Genomic DNA, 14,594 nt, shown 5'->3' on the forward strand with positions numbered 1-14,594 from the left:
TTCTCAATGAAAGGTGCTAAACTCTAAGCTATTATTAAAGGAGTGTTGATAGTTTTTGGAGAGTGCCAGAGCCACAGTGAGCAGCCAAAGTACATACTTGCCCCTTAACACAATGCATGCTCAGTGAGTTAAGGGAAGGAAAGAGCTAATACATAGTGGAGCTGCTTATCTACAATGTCCATTATATGAGAGCAAGATTAAACTCTCTGGGGCATAGGGTATGCTAAACAAACAGCAGAGAATCAATTTGACTGAAAGTATTGCAAAGGGTCTTTTCTTCACTGATCTAAGTCTGTGCTCTCCGTCTATTAGTTAAGTGACTAAGATATAAATCTTCTTATGAAACTTCAGTGAAATAGGGCCTGGGGCTCTACTATCTGCTTCTAAAGGGATTGACTGATATTTCACCTTACAGATATGGCACCAATTAATGCTTATATAACCTCCACCCGACAGAAACAGAATGGTTGATCTTGTTGAAAGCCTTTAATATAATTATGATGAGGGGGGAAAAACTCCATCAGGAATATTTAGACCACACGATGACAGGAACCAGATCACGGAAGGAAAAATGATTGCAATGCATTGAGTTTTTTTCCATCTTGCTCACAGATATAAATATTTACAGCCCACCACAAGCAAAAGGAAACAATAACCCTGCATTACTGGTGAGATGTCTGAAAATTCTTTGAAATGTACACAAAAGTGCACACTGCAACTTGAATCAACTTATGCATCAGGAATTAGTGGTTTAATTTGCTTTTGCTGGAGCCTTACTACCTAACCTATCCGGAACGTTATGAGCCAGAGCCTTGGCTTTGCTAACTCCCATTTGCACTGTTTTGATACTGTAAAGGGATTCTACAGTGTCTTCCATCGTAGGAGAATCCTCATCTTGTGAAGAACCAGTGTATCCAGTTCTATACCTCCTCCCTCCAGACTCCCTACCTCCATCATATGGAGCATGCTGGAGATGTAAAGGGGCATGGCCTCAGGCACACTCCCTTCAGGCAAGCCCCACTGCTATAATGAATATTAGGTGACTGTTGCCTACCACTGAAACTTAGAGCAGCCCTGAGGACGCTAAGTTTCATCCAGGACAAAACCAGCCAATTCCTGCCTACTGGATCAGGGCAGGGAAGGAGCATAAAGATGTCAAGACACCTTTGCTGTCCTCTTAGATGTACCAAGTGCTGCACCTGAGGGTTTCAGCCTGTTTTACCATAATTTTAATTATCTCTGAAGAATTTACCCATTACAAATATTCCTTGTGTGTTTTAAAATGGCTAATAATAAACTAAAAAATAACTGTGTATAAATTTTTTTTTAAAAAAAAGTCTTTAACTTTAACTGCTAAGTTATTCCCTTTTACAAATGCAGCTGTGCAAGGCCATTCTCATTACAAATCTTAAAACACAGAAGTTTGGAGAATCTCATTTAAGTTTGCCAATGAATATTAATACTCATGAACTTGTAGTTCATGTGTAAATGTAATTATAGCAAACTAACTTTAAAGAGGGAAATTAAGCTAGGTCCGTAAAAAGGCTATATATTTGAGAGATTATTTCACAATCTAGTCAGAAACAAATGAGACTCAGGCCAGGTCTACACTGCGACTTTAAATCGGTTTAATGGCCGATATACCGATTTAACGCTGTATCCGTTCACATGACGTCGTCATTAATATCGATTTTCCGCCTCCTTAAATCGATTTCGGAACTCCTCCCAAACGAGAGGAGTAGCGCTAAAATCGATAGTGATAAACTCGGATTAGGGTTCGTGTGGACGGAAATCGACGTTATTGGCTCCGGGCGGCATCCCAGAGTGCTGCAGTGACCGCTCTGGACAGCAATCTGAACTCGGATGCAGCGTGCAGGTAAACAGGAAAAGCCCCGCGAACTTTTGAATTGCATTTCCTGCTTGCCCAGCGTGGAGCTCTGATCAGCACGGCTGGCGATGCAGTCTCAAATCCAAAAAGAGCTTCAGCATGGACCGTACGGGAGATACTAGGTCTGATCGCTGTATGGGGAGACAAATCTGTTGTATCCAGCTCCGTTACAGAACACGAAACGCCAAAGCGTTTGAATAAAAAAACTGCAGGATACACAGCGCTGCGTGACAAGCGTAACGGGAAGCCAGAGACTCAAATGGACGCTCATGAAGGGAGGGAGGGGGGGTACTGAGGACTCCAGCTATCCCACAGTCCACAGCAGTCTCTGAAAATTATTTGCATTATTGGCAGAGCTCCCAATGTCTGTAGGGTCAAACACAGTGTCTGCGTGGTTCAGGGAACAGCTCCTCAGTTTCTTTCCCCCCCTCCACAACGTGAAAAAAAAGGGTAAGAAATCATTCCTTGACTACTTTCTATGTCACCCTATGTGTACTGAATGCTGCTGGTAGACGGGACGCTACAGCACTGAAGAGCAGTATCTGCTCCTCCTCTCCTGGTGGTAGACAGTTCTGCAGACCTGCCCACCATCCAGGAGAACCGCCTAAATGCTCAACATCGAGGGCAACATTGCTACCGCTAGCAGTAGATAGGACAGAACGGCTAATAAAGCTTAATCATTGAAACTTGGGGCTCAAAATTTTTGCAATCACATTTGGGATTGACTCGCTTGGCAATGAGTCAATTCCTCCCTTATGGTATCTAAAAATAGAGTCCATTCTGCCTGGACTGTCATAGCCCCGGGAGGCTGCCTCCAAGTGCCTCCCCCCCCGACATCATTTTCTCTCACTAACAAGTCTCTGTTTCTTATTCTGGTATTCCTTAATACTTCATGACACAAACGGGGGGGGGGAAATGACACGGTAGCCCAGGAAGGTTGAGGGAGGAGGAAAGCAACGGGTGCGCTTCTTGCAGGGGCAACCCCTGTGAATACTGACACGGAGCACCTGTGCTCTCTGATACACTGGATCTCTGTTACACTTGCCTATTATTCTAGGCAGGACAGTGCACCACTGACCGCTCTGGTCCGCAATCCGAACTCGGATGCGGAGTGCCGGTAAACAGGGAAAATCCCCGAGAGCTTTACAGTGACATTTCCTGCTTTCACGTGTCCAGCTCTGATCACCACGGGTGGCGATGCAGTTCAAATGCAAAAGTATCTCCTGCATTGAACCTTACGGGAGATAGCAGATGTTATCGCTGTATGGTGAGACAAATCTCTTTTATCAGAGCTCCGTTAAAGAACAGGAAATGCCAAAGCCTTTGAAAAATAAACTACAGGATACACAGCGGTGCGTGACACACAGTAACGGGAAGCCAGACACTCAAACGGATGGTCATGGAGGGAGGGAGGGGGTAATGAGGACTACAGCTACCAGTCTCCACAGCGGTCTCTGAAAACTATTTGCATTTTTGGCTGCGCGCCCAATGTCTGCAGCGTAATACACGGTGTCTTGCGTGGTTCACGGAACAGCTCGTCAGTTTTTTCCCCCCTCCAGCACGGTAAAAAAAGTGAAATAAATAATTCCTTGAGTACTGTAAATGTCACCCTCTGTGTACTGAATGCTGCTGGCAGACGCGATGCTGCTGCGGTGAAGAGCAGTATCCGCTCCTCTGCCCCTCCCCAGGGGTAGACGGCTGCCCAGTGATTGCTCCTGGCTGAGTGTGGCCGGGGGCTCCGGGGTGAAAATGGGAATGACTCCCTTTTTCTGACAGTGAATGGTACAGAACGCCTGGTAACTGTCTTCATCTTATCACCTGGGGGCTGAGCTTCATCAGACCCCTTCCTCTCTTGCGTAAAGAAAAGATTCTGAACTGCATGGACTGTCATAGCCCATGGTGGCTCCCTCCCTCATTGATCTCAGTAACTACTCTGTGATTCTTATTCATGCATTCTTCATAACATCATGCCAACAATGGGTGGGGGGGCACTGCTGTGGTAGCCCAGGTAGGTGGGAAGCAACGGTTGCGTTACTTGCAGCGGCTCCCTCTGTGAATACTGATGCACGGAGCAGCTGCGCTGTGCTACACTGATTTTAATACACTGTATCCTATTCTTGTCTGGACTGACTCTATTTTTATTAACCGTAAAGGGCAGGATTGACCCAGTCCCAAGTGAGTTAATCCCCATTTTCCTTTCAAAAATTTACACAGGGTTATTATCCGTTCTGTCCCATTTACTGGTGAGTGTAACAAAAAGAGGGAGATGGTAACAGTTTCTGCTGTTTCCAGTAGTACTGTACCATCTACCACCAGGAAAGGAGCAGATTTTCAAGTAGCAATAATCACACCTCAGATTAACTTCATGTTATGATACTGCCACTGTGCAAAGCTCTAATGCTCTTCAGTGCTGCAGATTCGCCTCTGTCAGTAGCATTCAGTAAAAGAGGGTGACATTGTAAGTACTCAAGGATTGCTTTATTTAACTTTCATTTCTCGTGCTGGGGTAGGGGAAGGAAACTGAATAGCTGTTCCGTGAACCATAAAAGACACCGTGTTGTAAGCTACAGACACTGGGCGCTAAGCCAAGAATGCAAATAGTTTTTAAGAGACTGCTGAGGACTGTGGGATAGCGGGAGTCCTCAGCACCCCCTTCCCTGTCCTCCATGATCCCCCGGCCCCTGATGCAAATGTTAATGGTCACGGGGGTTCTGGGTAAACGTCGTCAGTCATTCCTTGCTCCGGGAAAACATCAGCAGACAGTTTCCTTTCGCACATTTTTCTCCTGGATTGCCCTTGCAGAAACAATAGCACGGCAGCACTAGAGACCGTCGGCTTTTTTGTTTTTCCCTCACCATTTGTGTACTAGATGCCGTGGAGACAGAGGCGACACTCGAGCGCTACACACCAGCATTCAATTGCTTTTGCAATGATAGCAGAGATGGTTACCAGTCGTTCTGTACCGTCTACTGCCAGAGAAAAACTGGCAATGACATGACGGTTATCTCTCCTTCTCTGACAACTGTCCGCTGCTATCATGAGTGCCCCTGGCTAAAATCAGCCGGGGGCGCAACGCAAAAGCAAACTTGGGATTGACTCACTGGCCACTGAGTCAATCCCTCCCTTATGCTGTCTAAAAATAGAGTCAGTCCTGACTACAAGAAGAGTCAAAGCAGCAGAGAATCCTGTGGCACCTTACAGACTAACAGACGTCTGTTAGTCTATAAGTGCCACAGGATTCTCTGCTGCTTTTACAGATCCAGACTAACACGGCTACTCCTCTGAAGGAAGAGTCAAGTGTATTAGAAGAGCGCAGCTACTCCATGGCTGTATTAACAGGGGGTTCTCCCCGCAAGAACCGCACTCATTGCTTCACTTCTCTCCCAACCCTCTGCAGCTACCGTGGCAGGGCCACCCCCCATTTCTGTCATGCAGTCGTGAGGAATACAAGAATAAGAAACAGAGACTTATTCGTGACATAAACGGGGGGGGGGGCACTTGGAGGCAGGCAGTCGTGGCTATGACAGTCCAGGCAGGACATACTCAATTTTTAGAAACCAGAAGGGAGCGATTGACTCTGCCCCAAGTGAGCCACTCCCAATTGGGTTTCAGAACCATTGTCACAGGGGCACTCATGATAGCATCGGACACTAAACTGTGATGCACTGGCCAGGTAAACAGGAAAAAGCCTGAATCCCCGCGAACTTTTGAATTCCATTTCCTGATTGTCCACCGTGAGGGTCAGCACACACACAGGTGACCACACAGAGCTCATTTGCACTCGTCACAATGCAGTCTCCTGATAATCGAAGAAGAGCGCCAGCTTGGACCACAGGAGGTTCTGGATCTGATCGCTATCTGGGGTGAGGACTCAGTGCTCACAGCACTGCGTTCCAAAAGACGAAATGAAAAAGTTTTTGAAAGAATTTCAAAGTCTATGGCTGATAAAGGGCACAGCAGAGACTCCCTTCAGTGCCGAGTGAAAGTGAAGGAACTTAGACAGGGTTACCAGAAAGCCAGAGAGAGCAAACGGAAGGTCAGGCTCTGAGCCGAAAACATGCCGCTTCTATGCTGAACTACATGCAATTTTGGGGTTCAGCGCTACCAGTGCCCCACCCCTGTCCGTGGATTCAGACTTTGGGATTGAAATATCAAGTGTTTCTGAGGATGTAGCCGAGGGGGAAGATGGAGACGAATTTGAGGATGAAGATGACCGTGGTGATAGCACACAGCAGTCCGTAAACCCCACAGCCAGGATCTTTTTGAGACCCAAGAATTACAGTCCCTGCGCTCCAAGCGAGAAGCCCAGACAGTGAAGCCATGGAAGCGACCTCCGGTAAGTGTCCCTTCATTCTGTACCAAACACGGATTAAAACAAGACGGTTTTTTAGATCGCATTGACACCAGGGCTTTTGCTGCAGTCGCAGCCATTACTGTTACAGGAAAATTTCGTTAACATGTCTGGGGATGGAGCGAAAATCCTCCAAATTAATCTCCATGAATCGATCGTGGAGGAACTCAAAAACCCTTATGCTATATGAGAACATTTCTGGCCAAGACAGCCTTCTCCGTTCCCCCATAGTAGGTAACTTTTCAACGCCATGCATTTTGCAAGACATTTGGTACTGCAGGCATTGAAGGCATTGCACTGAAGGCATTGCATAAACAAACGATCTGCTCCTGCGGTGCTATTGTCAGGAGAGAGATATCATCCATTGTTACCTTGTAGAACATCAGGAATGTAAACAGGGGGCAGACATGGCGATTTTGCTACTGGCCAGAGCGGGGGATGGGAGGAGGGATAGCGACGAGTTTTCAGCGTCTGGCAAGCAGGATTCTTCCCTGCTACCAGCAACGCGCTGCGGGGGGTGATGTAGGGTGATCACTAGCAGCGATCGTATATGATAGGAGCCATGCGCTGTTGGTGGATGTGAAAGAGGGGGTTTGGGCTTTGCAGGTTCCTCTTAACAGGAGCAAGGCATCATATAGATCACTGTGTATATGAACGGCGGAGAAGTCAAAATTTTAAAGCCTCACTTACCATCGCCGCGTGGACGTACGGTTGGCCGTACCTGCGTCTGTGTGTGTGCCACACCAGTCACACAGACACTGAATATTTAAACGCTACAAAATGCGACCTTGTATAGAGATCACATGTGCTCTGTAAGGTGGATAGTGTTCTATGTGAAAGAGTACTATCATTGCTCTGTAAAAGGTATCTTTCCACATACTTATCACCCTGGTTTGCCTTCCCCATGCAGCTGCACATTTCTCAGAAGTCCCTATGCCATCACGAGGGTGTGCTGTGATACGGCGGAGGAAGAAGAAGACGCGAGATGAAATGTTCACAGAAAAATTATTGAAGTAACACGCAATGAGAGGGATAAACAGAATGATTGGAAGGATGTGGTAGCAAAGTACAGGAAAGATGCCAGTGAACGATCTGAGAGGGCTAGGCAGGAAGACCAGCGTTGGAGAGAAGCAACGCTGGATCTGCTGCGTTCTCAAACTGAAATCCTCCAACGCATGGTGGAGCTTCAGGAAGAGCAGCACAGTAGCAGAGTGCCACTGCAGCCCCTGTATAACCTCCCTGCAAGCCCACGTCCCATATCTCCCTCACCCAGACGTGTAAGAACGCGTGGGGGAGGCTTTCTGCACCCGCCTACTCCTCCACACCCCTGCAGAGTTCAAGGAAAAGGCTGTAATTACGCTACAATGTGCTTAGTAGCCTTTCCCTTCCCCCTCCTTCCAAAGCACAGCAGCCAGGGACCTTCCTAATTCTCTGCCTTTTTTTATAGTTCCTTTGTAATACAGAATACATCGAAAGGGGGGGTGGGTTGCTTACAGGGAAATCTAGTAAGGAAAAACTCATGATTTTTAACAGATGCATAATTACTTTTAATGAATAATAAATGATTTTTAAACGATACAGAATTTATTTCCTTCGCCAACCTGTAATGAAAAGGGGGAGGGTGGGTTGCTTACACTGAATAAGTCCATCAAGTGCGGAGGGTTCATCAAGGGGAAGCAAACAGAGTCACACCGTACCCTGGGCCGTGCTGAAACTCGTTTTCAAGGCTTCTCTGATGCGCAGCGCCTCCAGGTGTGCTCTTCTAATCGCCCTGGTCTCTGGCTGCTCGTACTCAGCGGCCAGGTGATTTGCCTCAGCCTCCCACCCAGCCATAAATGTCTCCCCCTTAGTCTCACAAAGATTGTGGAGCACACAGCAAGCAGCAATAGCAAGCGGGACATTGGTTTGGCTGAGGTCTGAGCGAGTAAGTAATGATCGCCAGCGACCTTTAAAACGGCCAAATGCACATTCTACCACCATCCGGCACTTGCTCAGCCTGTAGTTGAACAGCTCCTGACCACTGTCCAGGCTGCCAGTGTATGGCTTCATGAGCCATGGCATCAAGGGGTAGGCTGGGTCCCCCAGGATAACTATAGGCATTTGAACATTCCCAACGGTTATTTTCTGGTCTGGGAAGTAATTCCCTTGCTGCAGCCGTTTAAACAGACTAGTGCTCCTGAAGACGCGAGCGTCATGAACCCTTCCTGGCCATCCCACGTGGATGTGGGTGAAACGTCCCTTGTGGTCCACCAGTGCTTGCAGCACCATTGAAAAGTACCCCTTGCGGTTCACGTACTGGGTGCCCTGGTGTTCTGGGCCAAGATAGGGATATGGGTTCCATCTATGGCCCCACCACAGTTCGGAAAACCCATTGCAGCAAAGCCATCCACTATCACCTGCACGTTTCCCAGAGTCACAACCTTTCGTAGCAGCAGCTTAACGATTGCTTTGGCTACTTGCATCACTGCAGCCCCCACAGTAGATTTGCCCACTCCAAATTGATTTCCGACTGACCGGTAGCTGTCTGGCGTTGCAAGCTTCCAGAGGGCTATTGCCACTCGCTTCTCCACTGTGAGGGCTGCTCTCATGTTTGTATTACGGCGTTTCAGGGCAGGGGAAAGCATGTCACAAAGTTCTAAGAAAGTGCTCTTACGCATGCGAAAGTTTCGCAGCCACTGCGAATCGTCCCACACCGTCAAAACAATGCGGTCCCACCAGTCTGTGCTTGTTTCCCGTGCCCAAATTCGGCGTTCAATGGGTAGTAGATGCCCCGTTATAGCAGTAGCTCCAAAACGCTGGGGCCAGCGGTTATGGAGAATTCTGCCTCCATCTCGTCATCGCTGTCCTCGCCGCTCAGCAATAGCTGCCTCCTCCTCTCCTCCTGCCTTTGCAGTTCATTGTTCAGTATAGTCAGCACGAGAGTACGCGAGGTGTTGACAACGTCAGGATACCGTTTGTGATCTGCTCCTGAAATCGATGGTAGCCTTGGACCATGGACACAAGCAATCGATTTTGTGATCGCATTGTGGACGCGCAAAACCGATTTTATAACATCGGTTTCGTAATATCGGTTTAAACTACTTCGAAATAATCGTGCAGTGTAGACGTAGCCTCACTGTAACAGGGTGTCTCGGAAGGCTGGGTAGCCTAGCGTTTGGAGGCAGAGGCAGTCTTTAAGGCACGGGACTAGGGGGACCTGGGCTCTCCCACTCTGTGAGATCCCAGCCCAGGGCCCTGGGTGAATTAACCCCCAAGCAGGTGACCTAGAGTGACCTTTCAAATGGCAAAATACAACACACATGCCATTTTAAAAAAATTGTGGGGGAGGGGTATTGTATGTGTGCACATTTTATATTCTATATTTTACAATGGTAATTAAATTACATATCAGTTTATCAGTGTGTCTTGTTTTTCACTTTAATATCAGATTGTTTTTTAGAAGTTCATGTTTTTTGCAGTAAAAATGTTACAGTTCTCTGCAAATGTAAAAAATAAAATGACTGTGTTCATTTCGATTTTAAATGTGTATTCCCTATGCGAACTTGCAGATTTCAAGAGTTAGGTATTTGATCTGACAAATCAATAGAACTCAAAGCAAGTGAACCCGTAGTTTAGTTTTACTTGCAGTTCAGCTTTTATCAGATCCACAGAACATCTGTTTCTTTGATCCAGCCATATCATGTTCATCAAGTTGACTACTCTCTCAATTTAGGCATTAGAGCAAGGTGTGCAGAGTACAAATGAAACAATTTTTAAAAGATGTTTCAAATGCTGTTCAAACTTGTCAAAGATATTCTTCCATTTTTGGTCACTGGTCATACTGGCTCTATAACACAGCTAAGTATTGGAGCAATATCTGAAATTTCTTCTTAAATTTCATCCAAATCAATCTTTAAGGAATCCGTCAAATTCAGGGTCTTTGCAACTTTGCACAAGCCTCTCTAGGTCAACAGTCTTTTTCCAGTGACAGTACTTCAAAAAATGTTCAGAGATTGGCATTTGAGAAGTCAAACCACTTTTCAAGATACCTTAGCACTCTGCCGTAAAAACCGAGCAGATCATGTTTCATCTTTTTTGCATCGTCTGCCAGTTTTTTCAGACTTGTATTCACCAAATAGCTGAAGAATTTGTCCTCGTTCCTTCTCTGTAGTTTGTTTCTTAATGACACCATTGTAGAGTACAAACTAGTGATAAGCGGACCCTATTTTTCAAGTTTAAGAACGGTTTCTTGGAAAATTTGTAACACATTCTGCAGAAACAGCACGTGGAGCTCTGGAATGGATGTAGCTATTTGCTCACCAATTTCATTTGCTGTACTTCCAGCTAGAGTTCGGGCACTGTTCCTTTTCCAGTGACTGGAAATAAGATCTGATCGCTGACCAGGACTTTAAAATCTCGTCTACGGCTGGTATGAGGGAAAGCCATCGAGCTGGCATGTGTCTTACTAACTCTACCCACTCTATCTCAAGAAATTCAGCAGTCTCCTTTAAGTAGTCTGCTCTCTTTGCTGAAACTGAAAAGTGGTTGAAAATTTTAATGATCACAGTCTCCACATCATATTCCAGTTGATCAACAGCAAATTTTGCACAGTTAAGGGTCATCTGTGCTGGGCAGTTGGCAGCTGTAAGTCTGCTGTTTTCTTTTTTAAGCAACTGATATACTGAATGGTGTTTTTCATAATTCACACTGGCATTGTCAGCACAATAGGCAGACATGAGGGATAAGGCAAGCCCACTACAATCTAGCGCGTGTTTTATTATCTATGAAATCACCTGCTGTCTCTTGGTCACTGTAAAAATCCTACAGACCTGTCCGAATACCCTGTGTTGGCAGAAAATACCTCAGAGCAATGGAGAGGAGCTTAGTGTTTCCTTTATTTGATGCATCAGATGATACACTGTAAAACATGTAGGGCTTCTTTAATTCGTTTGGCATAAGCTCTATGCTGTATGGAGCAAGTACATTTTCAATTATGGCCACAGCTTGTGTGTCCACATAATGTTTTCGTTGATACATCTGAATCACGAAACATACTGCAAATCGGCTTGTGCAGTCTAGAGCTCTATAAGAATGATGATGTTGGTTTGTGTGATAAACCATGGTTATCTCCACTGCCCTACATTCCTTTATCTGATATAAATCATTTGTTTTCACAGCAAATGGAGTCATCAGCATCTGTCTGGTATCAGAAACACCATTCGCTTTGTGTCCATCTGACTTTAAATGATTTTTTATATCATTTTCACCTCCATGTCCAATTCCAGCATCTTTTCGACATAAAGCACAAAAATCTGTAGTTGAATCTTTTGGATTTTTCTGAATTCATGTGTATGACCTATCTCTCACCTCTCTGAATTTACACAGGTGCTTACCTTTTGTTCTTCCGTGCAGTTGTAGAGGTCGAGGGTCCTTCTTTCTCCGAGTCTGATGTATCACTCTGTCAGTGCCTCTTCCACTTTTGGAGTCGGTCATTTCACAAAAGAAAAAAGAAAACACTGACTAGTTTGAAATTTAAATAATGATACTGCTATGTATGAATTATATTTTGTTTTCCATCTGCATCTCCAAAGAAGATTAGTTTCATCCATTTGGGAACACGTGAAAAGTGTAACAAGTCACGTGATACTGAGACAATAATTTTGATTAATTTAGATTGGCTACACAATGTGTCAGTCATTTGGGGGATGAGTAAGCACTGTGAATGTGGTAATGGAAGGGCTTTACACTGCACTGTTATTGCTATGGTTTGACCATTGCTAAGCAGTACATTTGAATTGTGTTAAGGGGAATCCAGGACAAATGCTGTCCTGGGGTCATTCATCCCGGGGCCAGGACTTGAAATCTACATTTTGCAACAGTCCCACGCAGTTAGGGACAAGTGGTCACTCGAAGGAGACCTCCCACTGGGGAGTCTATGCCCACTGCCCTGGGCTACTTTCCACTGTTGCCCCTTCAGTTTGGGACATGGCCCCTATAATCCAAGTCGCTGTGGTGGCTTGTCTCTAGTAGTGCCCCCTCATGGACCTTTGGCAGCATTCTGCTGCAGTCCCGGGTTCCTCTGAGTGGGGCAGTGTTTCGGTCACCCAGTTACCTCTTAGGCTGGGTGCTCCTAAGTCATGATAGATTTGAACTTGGAAATGGATCCTGATTTTGATTGTATTTTTTGTGTATTATATTACTGAAGATCGCCTCATCCAGGAGGCAGAAAAGAACTGCCCAAACTTTGGTCACCCACCCATCCCCCAACCGTGTGTGAAATTAACAAAGATGCCAGAAATAGCCCCGAATCCCGATTCAGACCACAGAGTGAACAGTTAAGTTTAAAGTGTTCCTATGCAGGCAGCAGGCTACCTGGGGAGGCTTCTCCCTAAGCCAGTCCCCCTGATCCCTACTATAAGCTAGAGGGAAGCCCCTGCAGCCCTTGCTGAGTGGGAGGGTTGGGGGAATGCAAAGCCTAGCCTCATTGGGCAGCCTGGCTGGAGGAGGAGAGGGAAAGAAACAACAAACAATTGTGACAGTGAGTTTTTCCTTTCCAAGCTTTTATTAGCTTTGAGTTTGAACTTTTTGTTATGCAGCCAAAAAAGATGAAAGTAAGCCAGTACTGAATGCTCCACTTATTTGCCAGTATGCTGCTGCACCTTTCTTTACCGGTACTCCATACCGGGCCATACCGGCTTACTTTCACCTCTGCTAAAAACACATTTCATGTGAACACAATGCATGGTTAATAATTGTTTACTGGATAGAAAATCTTTACCATTTACTACTGCTGCTGGTTGATGCCTAGTCTGACACAGTGTGTGGTTTCTACACATAGTTATTTTACAGAACAGCCAAGTGTCATTGTAACAGGCAAATCAGACCCTACCTCATTCTATAACCTTGCGATATCAGACGTTCCACAGTGACTTCTCCCATGTGTTGAGGGCACCACTCTCTGTGCCTGACTTCTTGCTTTACTGGAGCAATTCTGCCTATCTGTAGCAAATCCCAAGTGTATACATAGCATCAAAAAGATGCTGTACACAAGCATTGTGTCATCTACTTGCCTTTTTTTTTATCTTTTTCTTTGAGGTCAGTCTCTACCTCTTCACCGGAGCACTTGGAGTCTAGTCTCTCTGCTAACATTACAGTCAGTTCACACTGCTGCATCCAATTCCTATTTAACCATCTATAAATACAAGTTCTAACAGCTCTACACACCCAAAAGCCCAACAGTTCCATGTGTGCAATGCTCCCACCCATTTTATGGAAAGCTCTATTCCCACAGCTGTTTCTAAGGCCTATGCTGGCCACCAATAGGTAGTGAGAAACAAATTTCCACAACTGGAAAACAATATTTTAATTTAACAATGAATAGAATCAGCAAAGTTATAAAATTCTTAAAAAACAGATGAGAAATAATTATGGAAATGCTGACAGAAACAGAACTACTGTACAGCAGCATTGCCAGGCACTGTGAAATATCCATTATACATTTTACTTATAATATTCTAAGCAAAAATTACTGACCACTTATTGTACATTTTTTCTTTCCTTATCTTATTGATCCTTTGAATAGCATACAGTAGGCAATTTATTAGTAATTTATCAGATCTCCTGGTATATCTCCAGATATGCTCCATCAAAAGCTATGATTACTTTTCCCTATTTATTTTTTAATACAATTTTTTTCTGAATCGCTTTGGCCTTCTGAACTGTATGTGTCTCTTCACTGAGTTTAGGTAACCAAAATTGTGTACATTATGGGAGAATTAGATTGGAATATTCTGATCAATCACTTACGCTTAATTGCCTGGGGAAAAATCTTATTGCAGCTGCATTATATTTGATTTGCTTTTATTTTAGATGCATTCAGAATAATCACTTCCTTGGCCTACTGCCCACTGAATTGGTGGAAAAGATAATAGCATAAAAGAAAGAGAATGAGAAATGAACAAGATAATAAAAATATTAACAACTTATAACTAGTAGGGGTCAGGGCTGCCCAAAGGATTCAGGAGACCTGGGGCAAAGCAATTTCGGGGGCCCCTTCCATAAAAAAAATTACAATACTATATTCTCGTGGGTGCCTCTGCAGGGCCCGGCGCAAATTGCCCCACTTGCTCCCCCGTCACGGGTTGCCCTGGGAAAAATAAACCTTCTGCAACTCGGCACACATCCAGTTTTGAGAAAACTTCTTTACAAGGTATCACTGGTTCTCAGCATCAGCTAGTGCTAAAAGGTACTAAAGCTCATTAAAAGGGTTGGACAAATATGTGCCATCAAAACTTTTTCTGGATCGAAAACTCGGGGTTTTTAAAAAGCAGAAAAAAATCACAGACAACGTCTGCTTTCCTTCAAAATTTGTTGTGG

At 45.0% G+C, this 14,594-nt stretch overlaps 1 pseudogene; it reads right to left on the bottom strand.

Moving 5' to 3' along the window:
- Positions 1 to 4,127: 4,127 nt before the first annotated feature.
- On the bottom strand, positions 4,128 to 4,282 carry LOC142046445 (U4 spliceosomal RNA; annotated as a pseudogene).
- Positions 4,283 to 14,594: the final 10,312 nt, after the last annotated feature.

Source organism: Chelonoidis abingdonii, chromosome 2 (genome assembly GCF_003597395.2).
Source record: "Chelonoidis abingdonii isolate Lonesome George chromosome 2, CheloAbing_2.0, whole genome shotgun sequence".
Taxonomy (NCBI): Eukaryota; Metazoa; Chordata; order Testudines; family Testudinidae; genus Chelonoidis; species Chelonoidis abingdonii.